Consider the following 15,022-nt stretch of genomic DNA (forward strand, 5'->3'; position numbering starts at 1 on the left):
CATTTTGTAGTCTTCTCCGTGCAATGCTGTGTCTCCTATAGCTTCCATATGTCCCGCTGCTTCCTCCCCGCAGCTTGTCTGTTCCCATACACGCCTGCTTTTATGTTCCTGTGTGTCCAGCTTTTCCGTTTGTGTTTGTATCCATGGTCTGTGGAATTAGGCGATATCTGCAGGTACTCAAGGAGGAGCCGGCGACCCAATCCTTCCTCAGTGCAGAGATCTGCAGGTACTGAAGGAGAAGCCGGTGACCCAATCCTTCCTCCGTGCAGAGATCTACAGATACTGGAGGAGGAGCCGGTGACCCGATCCTTCCTCCATACAGAGATATTTTCTTATACAGTGTTATATGGACAATGCCTGAGTGCACAATCCGCAGGCTCACCAAGGTACTGTCCTGGAAATTCTTCATTGACTTCAGAACCACTGATTTACATGTTTTTTTAACCGTTTGAAAGCAAGAAGAATATAGAGCGGGAGGGTCTTGTGACTGCAGGAAGACCATCAATGCATCCCGTGCTGGGCAGGAAGCCGGCCTGCACCTTTTATCCTTCTGTCATTTTTAGGAACAAAATTTAGCACAGTTTATTTTCTTGTTATATTTTTACAAGGATCAGAATTGTATTTTACCGATGCAAAGCTCCTAATCCCCTGCAAAGTCCTGGTTTTTAAAGCAGTATCCAGCGCCCTCACCTCCACGTGTGACGTGCCGATGGCGTGATGGCCGCACACACCGGCCGAGACGCGCCCTCACATCTGTGAATGGGGTTCCTAACATCGTTGGCACAGAAATGAGGTGTTCTGAACAGCTTTTAAGAAAAAGGATTGCTTTCTGCAGCCGCCTCTGCATGTAGTTAATATTGAGGGCCATGTATGTAAGTATCCAGTGCAGATAGAGAAGCCAAGAATGGGCCAGAGAAGGGACTAAGGACCTGGTGCCTAATGCAAACCTCACCCAGCCAGCCGGGTTATACAGGTGACAAGTTGGTTCCAGAAGGGATCCCATTCCTTCACTTCTTCTGGCAGCTGATGTAGTTATTGTGACACTGGACTTCTAGCACTGGACTGGAAAAAGTTTGTCCAGCTATGAAGACTGTGCATGACGATATGTCCAGAAATATGTGACCCCCATCGGCTCTGGTAAAGACGGGGTAAAGACTGGGAGCTCAAGAGCTTGCAAAAGAGAACACCCCGATCTCACCAAAAACAAGTCTATATTACTAGGTTTTATATGGGATATTCGTATCTATTCTATTACAGTGGCAAATATATATACGGTATATAGAGATATATACACACACATCATACAGAAATGGGTCTAGGAAGTCCCAGGAAAGATTATGGCACCACATACCAATAAGGCTTTTTTAGGAGAGCTAGGAAGGGGGATTGTGAGTGTCTCATGTATGAGGCCCACCACGCAAATTGAGGACATCCCTTTAAACAATTTTTACCCATCGAGGTTTACTATACCCCTACCTCATACTTCGCTAAGCTATTATATATTAGGGGAACTTTCCTCCTGCCTAAACTTCTGCCACCTTTATACATTTGATCAGGAATCAAGTAACCCCATGAATAAGACCCAGGAGGGTCGAAACGTCGGGTTCTATCTGCACGTAATTTCTTTTGGTGGCATGTTGTGAATTCTGTGGCTGAATTCACTCCTGTGGTCACAAGTGGTACTGCAGCTTCTGAGCTTCCTCCCCCCTCAGGTGTTCTGGTGAGCTCGTTAACTGCTTCGTTACTTAACTCCGCCTGATGCTGCTATCCTGGCTCCTTGTCAATGTTCCAGTGTTGGATCTGAGCTTCTCCTGACTGTTCCTGTGACCTGCTGCTCTGTATAGCTAAGTGCTTTTTGCTATTTTGTTGCTTTTTTTCTGTCCAGCTTGTCTTTTGTTTTGCTGGAAGCTCTGAGACGCAAAGGGTGTACCGCCGTGCCATTAGTTCGGCACGGTGGGTCTTTTTTGCCCCCTTTGCGTGGTTTTTGCTTTAGGGTTTTTTGTAGACTGCAAAGTTCGCTTTACTATCCTCGCTCTGTCTAGAATATCGGGCCCCACTTTGCTGAATCTATTTCATCCCTACGTTTTGTCTTTTCATCTTACTCACAGTCATTATATGTGGGGGGCTGCCTTTTCCTTTGGGGTATTTCTCTGGGGCAAGTCAGGCCTGTTTTTCTATCTTCAGGCTAGCTAGTTTCTTAGGCTGTGCCGAGTTGCATAGGTAGTTAGGCGCAATCCACAGCCGCTTTTAGTTGTGTTTAGGATAGGATCAGGTGTGCAGTCTACAGAGTTTCCACGTCTCAGAGCTCGTTCTTTTGTTTTTGGGTATTTGTCAGATCACTGTGTGCGATCTGATCGCTAGGCACACTGTCTCTGGATTGCCTTCATAACACCTTTCATTAGCACACATAACAGTACAAGGAGCCAAACTAATGATTCTCAATAGAGGGAAAGAAAAAGTTCTGACATTTTTTATTTTTTCTGCTCTGTGTTCATTTTTTTTTCCCCTAGACATTTGGGTGGTTCTGGATACAGGTGTGGACATGGATATTCAGGGTCTGTGCTCTTCAATGGATAATCTCGTTATAAATGTACAAAAGATTCAAGATACTATTGATCGGAAATCTATGTTAGAACCAAGAATTCCTATTCCTGATTTGTTTTTTGAAACTTAGAAACTTCGTTCTAAGTTTCAAAAATAATTGTAAGCCATTTCTGGCCTTGAAACCTCATTCTTCTGGTAATCCTATTCAACAGGTTTTGATTATTATTTCTTTTTTGCGTGGCGACCCTCAAGACTGGGCATTTTCTCTTGCGCCAGGAGACCCTGCATTGAGTAGTGTCGATGCGTTTTTCCTGGCGCTTGGATTACTGTACGATGAGCCTAATTCAGTGGATCAGGCTGAGAAAAATTTGCTGGCTTTGTGCCAGGGTCAGGATGATATAGAAGTATATTGTCAGAAATTTAGGAAATGGTCAGTACTCACTCAGTGGAATGAATCTGCGCTGGCAGCTTTGTTCAGAAAGGGTCTCTCTGAAGCCCTTAAGGATGTCATGGTGGGATTTCCTATGCCTGCTGGTTTGAATGAGTCTTTGTCTTTGGCCATTCAAATCGGTCGAAGCTTGCGCGAGCGTAAATCTGTGCACCATTTGGCGGTATTGCCTGAGGTTAAACCTGAGCCTATGCAGTGCGATAGGACTATGACCAGAGTTGAACGGCAGGAATACAGACGTCTGAATGGGCTGTGTTTCTACTGTGGTGATTCCACTCATGCAATTTCTGATTGTCCTAAGCGCACTAAGCGGTCCGCTAGGTCTGCCGTCATTGGTACTGTACAGTCCAAATTCCTTCTGTCCATTACCCTGATATGCTCTTTGTCGTCGTTTTCTGTCATGGCGTTTGTGGATTCAGGCGCTGCCCTGAATCTGATGGATTTGGATTATGCTAAACGTTGTGGGTTTTTCTTGGAGCCTTTGTGGTGTCCTATTCCATTGAGAGGAATTGATGCTACACCTTTGGCCAAGAATAAACCTCAGTACTGGGCCCAGCTGACCATGTGCATGGCTCCTGCACATCAGGAAGTTATTCGCTTTCTGGTGTTGCATAATCTGCATGATGTGGTCGTGTTGGGGTTGCCATGGCTACAAACCCATAATCCAGTATTGGATTGGAATTCCATGTCGGTATCCAGCTGGGGTTGTCAGGGGGTACATGGTGATGTTCCATTTTTGTCGATTTCGTCATCCACCCCTTCTGAGGTCCCAGAGTTCTTGTCTGATTATCAGGATGTATTTGAAGAGCCCAAGTCCGATGCCCTACCTCCGCATAGGGATTGTGATTGTGCTATCAATTTGATTCCTGGTAGTAAATTCCCTAAAGGTCGATTATTTAATTTATCCGTGCCCGAACACGCCGCTATGCGCAGTTATGTGAAGGAATCCCTGGAGAAGGGACATATTCGCCCATAGTCACCACTGGGAGCAGGGTTCTTCTTTGTAGCCAAGAAGGATGGTTCGCTGAGACCGTGTATTGATTACCGCCTTCTTAATAAGATCACTGTTAAATTTCAGTATCCCTTGCCATTGTTATCTGACTTGTTTGCTCGAATTAAGGGGGCTAGTTGGTTCACTAAGATAGATCTTCGTGGTGCGTATAATCTGGTGAGAATCAGGCAAGGAGATGAATGGAAAACTGCATTTAATACGCCCGAGGGTCATTTTGAGTATCTAGTGATGCCGTTCGGACTTGCCAATGCTCCATCTGTGTTTCAGTCTTTAAAAACAAAAATACACCCACAGAAATAGCATGGGACACACACACTCGGTGTGTTATAGAAAAAAGACGCGTGTCAACGCCCATGTATCTATCAGGACAATGACGTATACTCCGAATATACATAGATACAAAGAGAAAATGGAGTTCTATACGAAAAATGTTTTAAAAGAGCAATATTTATTAAAGAATCATTTAAAAATAACAAAATACAAAAAAGGGAAAGACCCTAGTATATGCACATCCAAGTCATAAACACCCAGAAAAAGTATATAACATCATGGTATATATAGCCATCAATAATAGCACACAATACAGTGCATTCGCTGGTTCTCATATAGACAAATGTCTTTCATGCATAAAATTTGCAGAGAAACCAGTGTATAGTGCATGTCAAAGATCAAATTTCTTACCCATGATGAAGTGAGTGGTGCTTAATGACTCCGGAGAGCCCCCTGACGCACGTTTCGCGTTGCTTTCTCAAAGAGGGAGTGAGGCAATTGCCCCTGATGCCGGCATTTTATAACGGAATTCCTGGACTGAAAGAGTCCAATGTGCGCAGGCGCACCACAGCTGATCCGGAAATGACCCTCGTTCCCCAGCATACACCGGGAGCGCACGTCAAGGGGAAATCCCCCGATGACATCATGGACATGCGCTCTCGGATGAATGAAGCCGGAGACAAGAGGATCGATTACCCAGCGTGGGGCGCATGCGCAGTAGCTACTCGGAACATAGCAAGGAATAAATGTACCCTGGGCATTACAGCAGCGCTGTCCGCACCTTTTTCACAACCACCATAATGATGATCCAAATGTGGATGACGGACATCACCGCATTCGCCCAAATAAAAATAAAAAATAAAAAGAGGGATTTAGCAAGGATGAAGCAAATAAAAGCGGATTACAACCGCATATAGTGCGTAACCTATACCCTATACTATATAAATGTGATGTTCGAAATCTACTTGATGTACATTACAAAGTGCACTTGTGCAATACAATTCTCATATATATATATATATATATATATATATATATATATATATATCTCTCAACATTGAGACATAAAAAAATATACAAAAAATACTATAAAAAATACTATAAAAGACATTGTAAATAGTTATGCCCACCCAAAACCAAAATAATTGAATAATCTTCCAATAACAATAAGTGACATAATTCATCCATGCTTTGGTCTTTAGTCATAGTTCCTCGCATGTTCCTGATGTCATAGCCACAACAACACCCGAATCCCAAGGGCAATTAAGTCTAGGGATGTAGAGGATAAAAAGAAAATGAAACAGAAAAAATGAAAAAACAACAAGGTTAAAATGTAAAAACAGATAAATTTAAATCTACAACGCAAAGAGAAACATAGAGGACATTTTTGTATTTTGTTATTTTTAAATGATTCTTTAATAAATATTGCTTTTTTAAAACGTTTTTCGTATAGAACTCCATTTTCTCTTTGTATCTATGTGTTTCAGTCTTTTATGCATGACATCTTCCGTGAGTATCTGGATAAATTCCTGATTGTTTACTTGGATGACATTTTGATCTTCTCAGATGATTGGGAGTCTCATGTGAAGCAGGTCAGAATGGTTTTTCAGGTCCTGCGTGCTAACTCTTTGTTTGTGAAGGATCTAAGTGTCTCTTTGGTGTGCAGAAAGTTTCATTTTTGGGGTTCATCTTTTCCCCTTCTACTATCGAGATGGATCCAGTTAAGGTCCAAGCCATCCAGGATTGGATTCAGCCGACATCTCTGAAAAGTCTGCAAAAGTTCCTGGGCTTTGCTAATTTTTATCGTCGCTTCATCTGTAATTTTTCTAGCATTGCCAAACCATTGACCGATTTGACCAAGAAGGGTGCTGATTTGGTTAATTGGTCTTCTGCTGCTGTGGAAGCTTTTCAGGAGTTGAAGCGTCGTTTTTGTTCTGCCCCTGTGTTGTGTCAGCCAGATGTTTCTCTTCCGTTCCAGGTCGAGGTTGATGCTTCTGAGATTGGAGCAGGGGCGGTTTTGTCAGAGAGGTTCTGATTGCTCAGTGATGAAACCATGTGCTTTCTTTTCCAGGAAGTTTTCGCCCGCTGAGCGTAATTATGATGTGGGCAACCGAGAGTTGCTGACCATGAAGTGGGCATTCGAGGAGTGGCGCCATTGGCTTGAAGGAGCTAAGCATCGCGTGGTGGTATTGACTGATCATAAGAACTTGACTTATCTCGAGTCTGCCAAGCGCTTGAATCCTAGACAGGCCCGTTGGTCGTTATTTTTTGCCCGCTTCGACTTTGTGATTTCGTACCTTCCGGGCTCTAAAAATGTGAAGGCGGATGCTCTGTCTAGGAGTTTTGTGCCCGACTCTCCGGGTTTATCTGAGCCAGCGGGTATCCTCAAGGAAGGAGTCCTTGTGTCTGCCATCTCCCCTGATTTGCGGCGGGTGCTGCAAAAATTTCAGGCGAATAAACCTGATCGTTGTCCAGCGGAGAAACTGTTCGTCCCTGATAGGTGGACTAATAAACTTCTCTGAACTTCATTGTTCGGTGTTGGCTGGTCATCCTGGAATCTTTGGTACCAGAGAGTTAGTGGCTAGATCCTTCTGGTGGCCATCTCTGTCACGGGATGTACGTACTTTTGTGCAGTCCTGTGGGATTTGTGCTAGGGCTAAGCCCTGCTGTTCTCGTGCCAGTGGGTTGCTTTTGCCCTTGCCGGTACCAAAGAGGCCTTGGACACATATTTCGATGGATTTCATTTCTGACCTTCCCGTTTCTCAAAAGATGTCAGTCATTTGGGTGGTCTGTGATCGCTTTTCTAAAATGGTCCATCTGGTGCCCTTGGCTAAATTGCCTTCCTCCTCTGATTAGGTACCTTTGTTCTTTCAGCATGTGGTTCGGTTGCATGGCATTCCTGAGAATATTGTTTCTGACAGAGGTTCCCAGTTTGTTTCAAGGTTTTGGCGAGCCTTTTGTGGTAGGATGGGCATTGACCTATCCTTTTCCTCGGCTTTCCATCCTCAGACTAATGGCCAGACCGAACGAACCAATCAGACCTTGGAAACATATCTGAGATGTTTTGTTTCTGCTGACCAGGATGATTGGGTGTCCTTTTTGCCGTTGGCCGAGTTCGCCCTTAATAATCGGGCCAGCTCGGCTACCTTGGTTTCTCCATTTTTTTGCAGTTCTGGGTTCCATCCTCGTTTCTCTTCAGGACAGGTTGAGTCTTCGGACTGTCCTGGTGTGGATTCTGTGGTGGACAGGTTGCAGCAGATCTGGACTCAGGTAGTGGACAATTTGACCTTGTCCCAGGAGAAGGCTCAACTTTTCGCTAATCGCAGACGCCGTGTGGGTCCCCGACTTCGTGTTGGATCTGAGCTTCTCCTGACTGTTCCTGTGACCTGCTGCTCTGTATAGCTAAGTGCTTTTTGCCATTTTGTTGCTTTTCTGTCCAGCTTGTCTTTTGTTTTGCTGGAAGCTCTGAGACGCAAAGGGTGTACCGCCGTGCCGTTAGTTCGGCACGGTGGGTCTTTTTTGCCCCCTTTGCGTGGTTTTTGCTTTAGGGTTTTTTGTAGACTGCAAAGTTTGCTTTACTGTCCTCGCTCTGTCTAGAATATCGGGCCCCACTTTGCTGAATCTATTTCATCCCTACGTTTTGTCTTTTCATCTTACTCACAGTCATTATGTGTGGGGGGCTGCCTTTTCCTTTGGGGTATTTCTCTGGGGCAAGTCAGGCCTATTTTTCTATCTTCAGGCTAGCTAGTTTCTTAGGCTGTGCCGAGTTGCATAGGTAGTTGTTAGGCGCAATCCACAGCCGCTTTTAGTTGTGTTTAGGATAGGATCAGGTGTGCAGTCTACAGAGTTTCCACGTCTCAGAGCTCGTTCTTTTGTTTTTGGGTATTTGTCAGATCACTGTGTGCGCTCTGATCGCTAGGCACACTGTGTCTCTGGATTGCCTTCATAACACCTTTCATTAGCAAACATAACAGTGGCAGCCTTGATTGTTAACACAATAAACTTTTGTAATATTTTTTGCATCACATCAACTTTGAGTGTGCGGTAATTTTTTTTATATATCGTATATATGAGGGGCAGTGTACCAGAAAGTCCTAATGAAGAGGTGCAGTAAACCATTGAAAGCCGGCATTGTGTTCAGTAGTCGGCAACGCTGCACGTGCCGTGAAAAATAAAGCTCAGTCCGATATTAAGGGGGATATTCTCTCCCCTCTGTACCAGTCTGTCACTGAAAACCTGTTTAGTGTAAACCAGGGGTCCCCAACTCCAGGCCTCGAGGGCCGCCAACAGTGCAGGTTTTCTGGATTTCTTTAGTATTGCATCGGTGGTAATGTGATCATCTGCACAGGTGATGATCCCACCCCCTGTGCAATACTAAGGAAATCCTGAAAACCTGCACTGTTGGCGGCCCTCGAGGCCTGGAGTTGGGGACCACTGGTGTAAACGATATCTAACCCTGTATGTAACCCCTCCTCATGTACAGCACCATGGAATTAATGGTGCTAAATAAAAAAAAATATAATAATAATAATAATAATAATAATAATAATAATAATAATAAACCCTGAAGAGCAGAAGAGCAATCATGCAAGGAAAGCCAAAACCTGCCACAATTAGAGACAACCCAGAGACCCTCTATGCTGACTTACATCTAGTGCGGAAGGTAAAAGAAAAACCAACGTGTTCTCCTTCACAGCGTATCTCCTGGCCTGGCACACTGCCCTGTGTAAAACAATATAAATATACAACCAAGACTGATATCAATAATGGCCGTCAGATCAGAGTCAAACCATGAAGATTACGAGGGCAGCTCACTTTCCATCACTGAATAACAGCGGCACCGTCCTTGTACAAGGGACTGAGGACAACCTGCTGCAATTTGAAGACAGATTCCTTCATTAAACTCCAGGCCCAAACTCCCAGAACAACAACAAACCCCAGCCACCTCTGATGTCCACGTCACTACAAAGACCTCCAGAGACCCCACTGCCCCCAATGCTTCATTCTTCACCCCAGACCCTCAGACTGTATCTCAACTGGAAAGAGACTTTGTACAATTTAAAGGAAGAACATCTGAGAAACACTGGTGACAGAAATGCTAATCACCAAGTAATTAATGAGAAACTGAGATGTTAATACAGGTCGGATCTGCAGGAAATCAGCCACAATGTGAGACCTGCAGCAGGAAAGTGCCAGGCTGAGGCAGTAGACAAAGAATCAAACCACCGACTCCTGGAGATCTGTGCCAGGAGGGGGCCATGAAAACGAGGAGTACAGAAAACATGACCTCTGCTGGCCAGAAGGCTGAGGCCTAATAACCCCAATATGGAGGTGCAGCGCCCCAGAGTCCTGGTCATTGCAGTAATGTTATTCTTCCACCAGGGGGAGTGATTATACGTCTGAAGGCAATAAAGGAGATCTCATCAGGTAACAATATAGGCAACATGTTCACACTCCAGACCAGAAGGGGGGGAGCCTGTTTAAGGTGAGCTCCCCTTTATAAGATCCTGATCTGGAGGGAAAAGGAGTTCAGTTCCTGTCAGGAAGACAGAACGACAGGACGGAGTCCTGGAGCCTGAAGTGCTGCAGCTCCTGAAGGAAGACACTAAGCGAACATATTGCAGAGTGTGCCGGAAAGCAGAGCACATTTTAATGTTGCTAAATGTACACAAGTAAAGTATTTATTCCTGTGACTGCATTGTATGTACAGAAAGCAGTGCTGGGAGTACACCACTAGATGGGGCATTTTAATGTTAATAGTTTACTGCAGGAGGGGTCACCATGATAAGGATAGGAGAGCTTCCTGGTTGTAGGCAGAAGGGCCTGGGCACCCATAGAGCTCGGGTGGGCTGTTAACCTGAGCGACAGTTACCCAGCAACACAGTTACCCTGTAACATTAACAAGATTAGTGCCCAGTCACCCAGGACCCCATTATCAGCTTGGCTAAAACCAGACAAGTGTCAGCAGATTCTGGACAGAAGCTTTAATTTAAATTAGACACGGCAGGAAAGACAGGCAGGTTGCTCGCCATGTGGCAGATGTTTGCATGGGCTGATTCCCTCAGAACCTGTACGAAACAGCTAAGGGAACCCCCACTTAAGGCAAGGAATCTGGACAGGAATAACGCTGAAATGCCACATGAGACAGTAGGACGTTGGCTCAAGCAGTGTGAGGAGGAGAGGATTAGAGGGAAAGCTGAAATGACATGCTCTGTGAAACCTGAAGTAACCGCAGTAATGGAACTTGATGAGCTGCGAATATGTGAAAGTAAAGTGTTGTGCTTGAAGTTATGATCTGACTGTCTCAGTTATTCCCATAGGGACTGGAGCAGACTGACTGGAGCCAAGCAGAAGGCCTGCCAGCGCAGATCGTGGAGCAGCAGGTGAGCAGACAAGTGAACATCATTTTTACGTGGAGGGAGGCCAGGGCATTCTAAGACTTAGTAGCTCCGCCACAACAAAGGCCTTGGCCTACTCATAACAGCTGCAGCATATATGGGCTTGTTGTGTGACATCAGTGCTGGCCCGCCTGGGCACATTATATGAAGGAGTTGAGGGCCCAAAAGTGATCAAATAAGAATATTCACCTGTCTGACCACCCATTTGCCATTTTGCTGGTCCACCCACCTGCTACTTTATGCCCCTTCTCACTCAGTGTGAAGCTGGAGGCAGTCTGCTGCCTGTATTCGTGCCAGGTACCACAAGTTCAACCATACTGACTGCTGCCTGTGCCTGCATTAAGGTTCAGTTTGTCTTAAAGGGGATATTCTAGTGACACAATAATCCCCTATGCACAACATATGGGATAATTATTAGGGCCAGTTCACATGGTTTGAGGGGTGGAGGCAGAGCTGAAGGAAGGAGCCTGGGTTGAGTCTCAATGGGCAGGAAACATTCTAGTATGGGGCCCTGAGGTTCATGGTGGCAGCCCTGCTGGTATCTGAAAACAAACTCAAAAACAATTCTGGGAAACCTTCGATATGAGATCCATATAGGCAGGAAGGAATATGGCAGCACTCACCAATCTTCTGTGCAGGTCACTTTATTAATACAACATCTTCACGGCACGGGGGTGTATAACCAGGGCAATGTGAGGACTGAACGACAGCTGTTTCGCACCTATCCGGTGCTGCTTCGACGGGTTCAATGTGTGAGCGGACGTGACGCCTTAAGAAGAGTGCTCGATCCGCACACCTTCCTCCGGCCTCACTCCGCCCACTCACGATACAAAACACTAAAAACTACAATTAAAAATTACAATTAAAAACAATGGTGATACAAGAAAGTACACATTAGCAATCAATAGTGCGTATTTTAGCAACTAAAAAGTAGTGAAAGGTGATCATTCTCCCTATACTATCTACATGAGCCGACCTTCAATTTTATTAGGTAAATCACTGAAAATCTGTCTCAGAGAAAGGTTCAGGTGGGATATGTATGTCTCATCTACTTTGACCTCTCTATCCACCTGTAATGTGAGGGGGCATAAAGGGTTCCGCCTATCTACACCCATGTAACAGTTCCAAATAGGTCCTAGGTACATGGATATATTAACCTATTTTATTATATATTATATATTTATTATTGTGTGGGGCCCAATTATTGAATCTCATGTGTCTCATAGAAAAATAGATATATCGACTTTTTCGTTAAGCCCTGCGGGACCCATTGCTCCTGTCCGCATGATCCATACTGCTTCTCGTCTGAGCAATAGGTTATGATGGTCGCCTCCTCTTTTGGACATTTTAACTCCACCAATAAAGTCAAAGGGGAGTTGAGATCGCTGTTAAGACAAGTAGTAGAGACCGGGGTTCTCTCTTCTAATAGAGCAGATAAATTGCTGCCGAGTTCCCCATTAAGCCACATTGGTACCATGTCCCAAAGATTCATAAGGCTACGGATAACCCACCAGGCCGACCGATTGTGTCGGGGGTGGGTTCTCTTATGGAACCGCTCTCTAAATATATAGACTGGTTATTGTGTCCGTTGCTTATACACATTCCATCATATTAAAGATACTGGGGCGTTTTTAACACAGATCTAGCAGTTTTCTTGGCAACCCAGTTATAGATTGGAATCTATTGATGTCACCAACCTATACACACGGATTCCACAAGAGCAAGGAGTAGACTATACGCCAGATTTTACAAACTACACACATAGAGAGTAATGTTATAGAGTTCATTTGCCATAGCCTTAAATTCATTCTTACACACAATGCTTTTATATTCATGGACCTCTGGTACCTTCAGGTAGTTGGCACTGCTATGGGGACTCTGGCAGCATGCACGTTCGCAAACCTATACCCGGGTCATTTTGAGGAGCTTTATTTGTATTCAACCAGGAATATATTTTTTAAATATATCCGAATGTATTTGCGGTATGTCGATGACATGTTCCTAGTATGGGATGGGTCGGAGGAAGACTGAAGAGTTTGTCACCCTGCTTAATGACAATAGTATGGGGATGGCCTTTACTTCGGTCTTTGGAGGCCTACATTTGGACTTTTTAGATGTGGCTATCGATATAGATGGAGAAATTAGGACTTCACTGTACCGGAAATCGGTAGCTACCAATGCACTTATGCACTTTGATAGCGATCACCCCAGTCACACCAAACGTGCATTGCCGTATGGACAATTAGTTAGAACCAAGAGGGCCAATAACACACTAGAAGGTTTCTCTACACAGTCCTGCGAATTAGAAAAAAAAAAAAAAAAAGACTAAAAGACAGGATATCCCGAGCATATTTGACAGGAGGCACAGAGGAAAATGGGCAACTAGACCAGTAGTCAGGAATACGGACAACCCCACAGGTAAAAGATTTACGTTCTGTTTTCAGTACGGCCCGATGGATCAACAAATTAGGGCAGCTATTAGAAATATTTGGCACCTACTGGGCAGGGACAGAGCTGGCCGAAGTGGTGGCTAGGGGCCCTTTGATTTCTAATAAAAGGAGTACCCGGATAAGGGACATATTGGTGCAGAATCAGATCACTGACAGTAGAACCAGGAATTGGTTGGAACGTGCTACTCCCCTAGGTAATTACCGGTGTGGACATTGTTCATATTGCAGGCATCACATTATTGATAGGATTTTACATATCGGGCCAGTGGAGCATAAAGTTATGCAGCTCATTACGTGTCAAACCAAACATGTCGTTTACGTGGTCTGGTGCCCGTGTGGGAGATACTATATAGGCAAGACTATTAGATGTCTGTATATACGCTTCAGGGAACACTGTAGGTCTGGTTACAGAAAAGGGGGCACCGAGACTTATCAGTCATATACGTGAGATACATGATGGGAATTCAGGAGTGATGACATTTGCTGGCATAGAGCAGGTTAAAATGTCCAAAAGAGGAGGCGACCATCATAACCTATTGCTCAGACGAGAAGCAGTATGGATCATGCGGACAGGAGCAATGGGTCCCACAGGGCTTAACGAAAAAGTCGATATGTCTATTTTTCTATGAGACACATGAGGTTCAATAATTGGGCCCCACACAATAATATATAATATATAATAAAATAGGTTAATATATCCATGTACCTAGGACCTATTTGGAACTGTTACATGGGTGTAGATAGGCGGAACCCTTTATGCCCCCTCACATTACAGGTGGATAGAGAGGTCAAAGTAGATGAGACATACATATCCCACCTGAACCTCTCTGTGAGACAGATTTTCAGTGATTTACCTGATAGGTCGGCTCATGTAGATAGATAGTATAGGGAGAATGATCACCTTTCGCTACTTTAGTTGCTAAAATACGTACGCTACTCACCTGGTAGCAGTGTTTTTTCAGGAGCCATGACAGCACAACGAGAGAGAGGGGATCCGCCCTTCAGGGACAGGAAACCTCAGACATAAAAGGGCGGCACCTCACTCCCCCGCCAGTTGGTTTACAGAGTATGAAAGGACCTTCTAGGTTAGTAGCACATAAACAATATTAATATATGGTACAATTCACCCAGTGAATAAACTTAGGAATTTCTCTAAAGGAAGTGTTAAACCCATAAACAAAGAAGGGTAGGGAATATAAGGGTGCTGTCATGGCTCCTGAAAAAACACTGCTACCAGGTGAGTAGCGTACGTATTTATTCAGTCGCCATGACAGCACAACGAGAGACTTTCAGAGAAGTGAAAAGGTGACTAGGGAGGGATAATAGCTTCCAGCACCCTTCTCCCAAACGTGAGGTCGGAGGAGCCACCTAGATCTAATCTATAGTGTCTAAGAAAGGTGGATGGAGAAGACCATGTGGCCGCCTTACAGATGTCCTCAATCGATACTTCTGCTCTCTCAGCCCAGGGTGTGGCTACCGCACGAGTGGAGTGTGCCTTTATACCTTCTGGGATTTCCACGCCACCTGCGGTATAAGCAAGAGATATCGCCTCCCTAATCCAACTGGCTAGGGTATTTTTTGATACTTTAAGTCCCTTCCTAACCCCCTGGTAGGATAAAAATAATGCGTGGTCTTTTTTCCAGGTGTCTGTTACTGAAATGTATTTGAGAAGGCACCTACGTACGTCCAAACAATGAAATCTCTGCTCCTTATTGTTAGAGGGATTAGGACAAAATGAAGGTAGGATCACCTCCTGGGATCTATGAAATTTTGAGGCAACCTTTGGAAGATAAAGAGGGTCAGGTCTCATCACCACTCTATCTTCCAAAAATTGCATATATGGACGCTGCCTGGATAATGCCTGAAGATCACTAACCCTTCTTGCCGATGTAAGGGCAAC

The 15,022-nt window shown here is 44.6% G+C and overlaps 1 long non-coding RNA gene across 1 annotated transcript in view; it reads left to right on the plus strand.

Moving 5' to 3' along the window:
• Positions 1-15,022, plus strand: part of LOC138643174 (uncharacterized) — a 106,882-nt gene that overhangs the window by 16,486 nt on the left and 75,374 nt on the right. The window lies entirely within an intron of this gene.

This window comes from Ranitomeya imitator, chromosome 6 (genome assembly GCF_032444005.1).
Source record: "Ranitomeya imitator isolate aRanImi1 chromosome 6, aRanImi1.pri, whole genome shotgun sequence".
Taxonomy (NCBI): domain Eukaryota; kingdom Metazoa; phylum Chordata; class Amphibia; order Anura; family Dendrobatidae; genus Ranitomeya; species Ranitomeya imitator.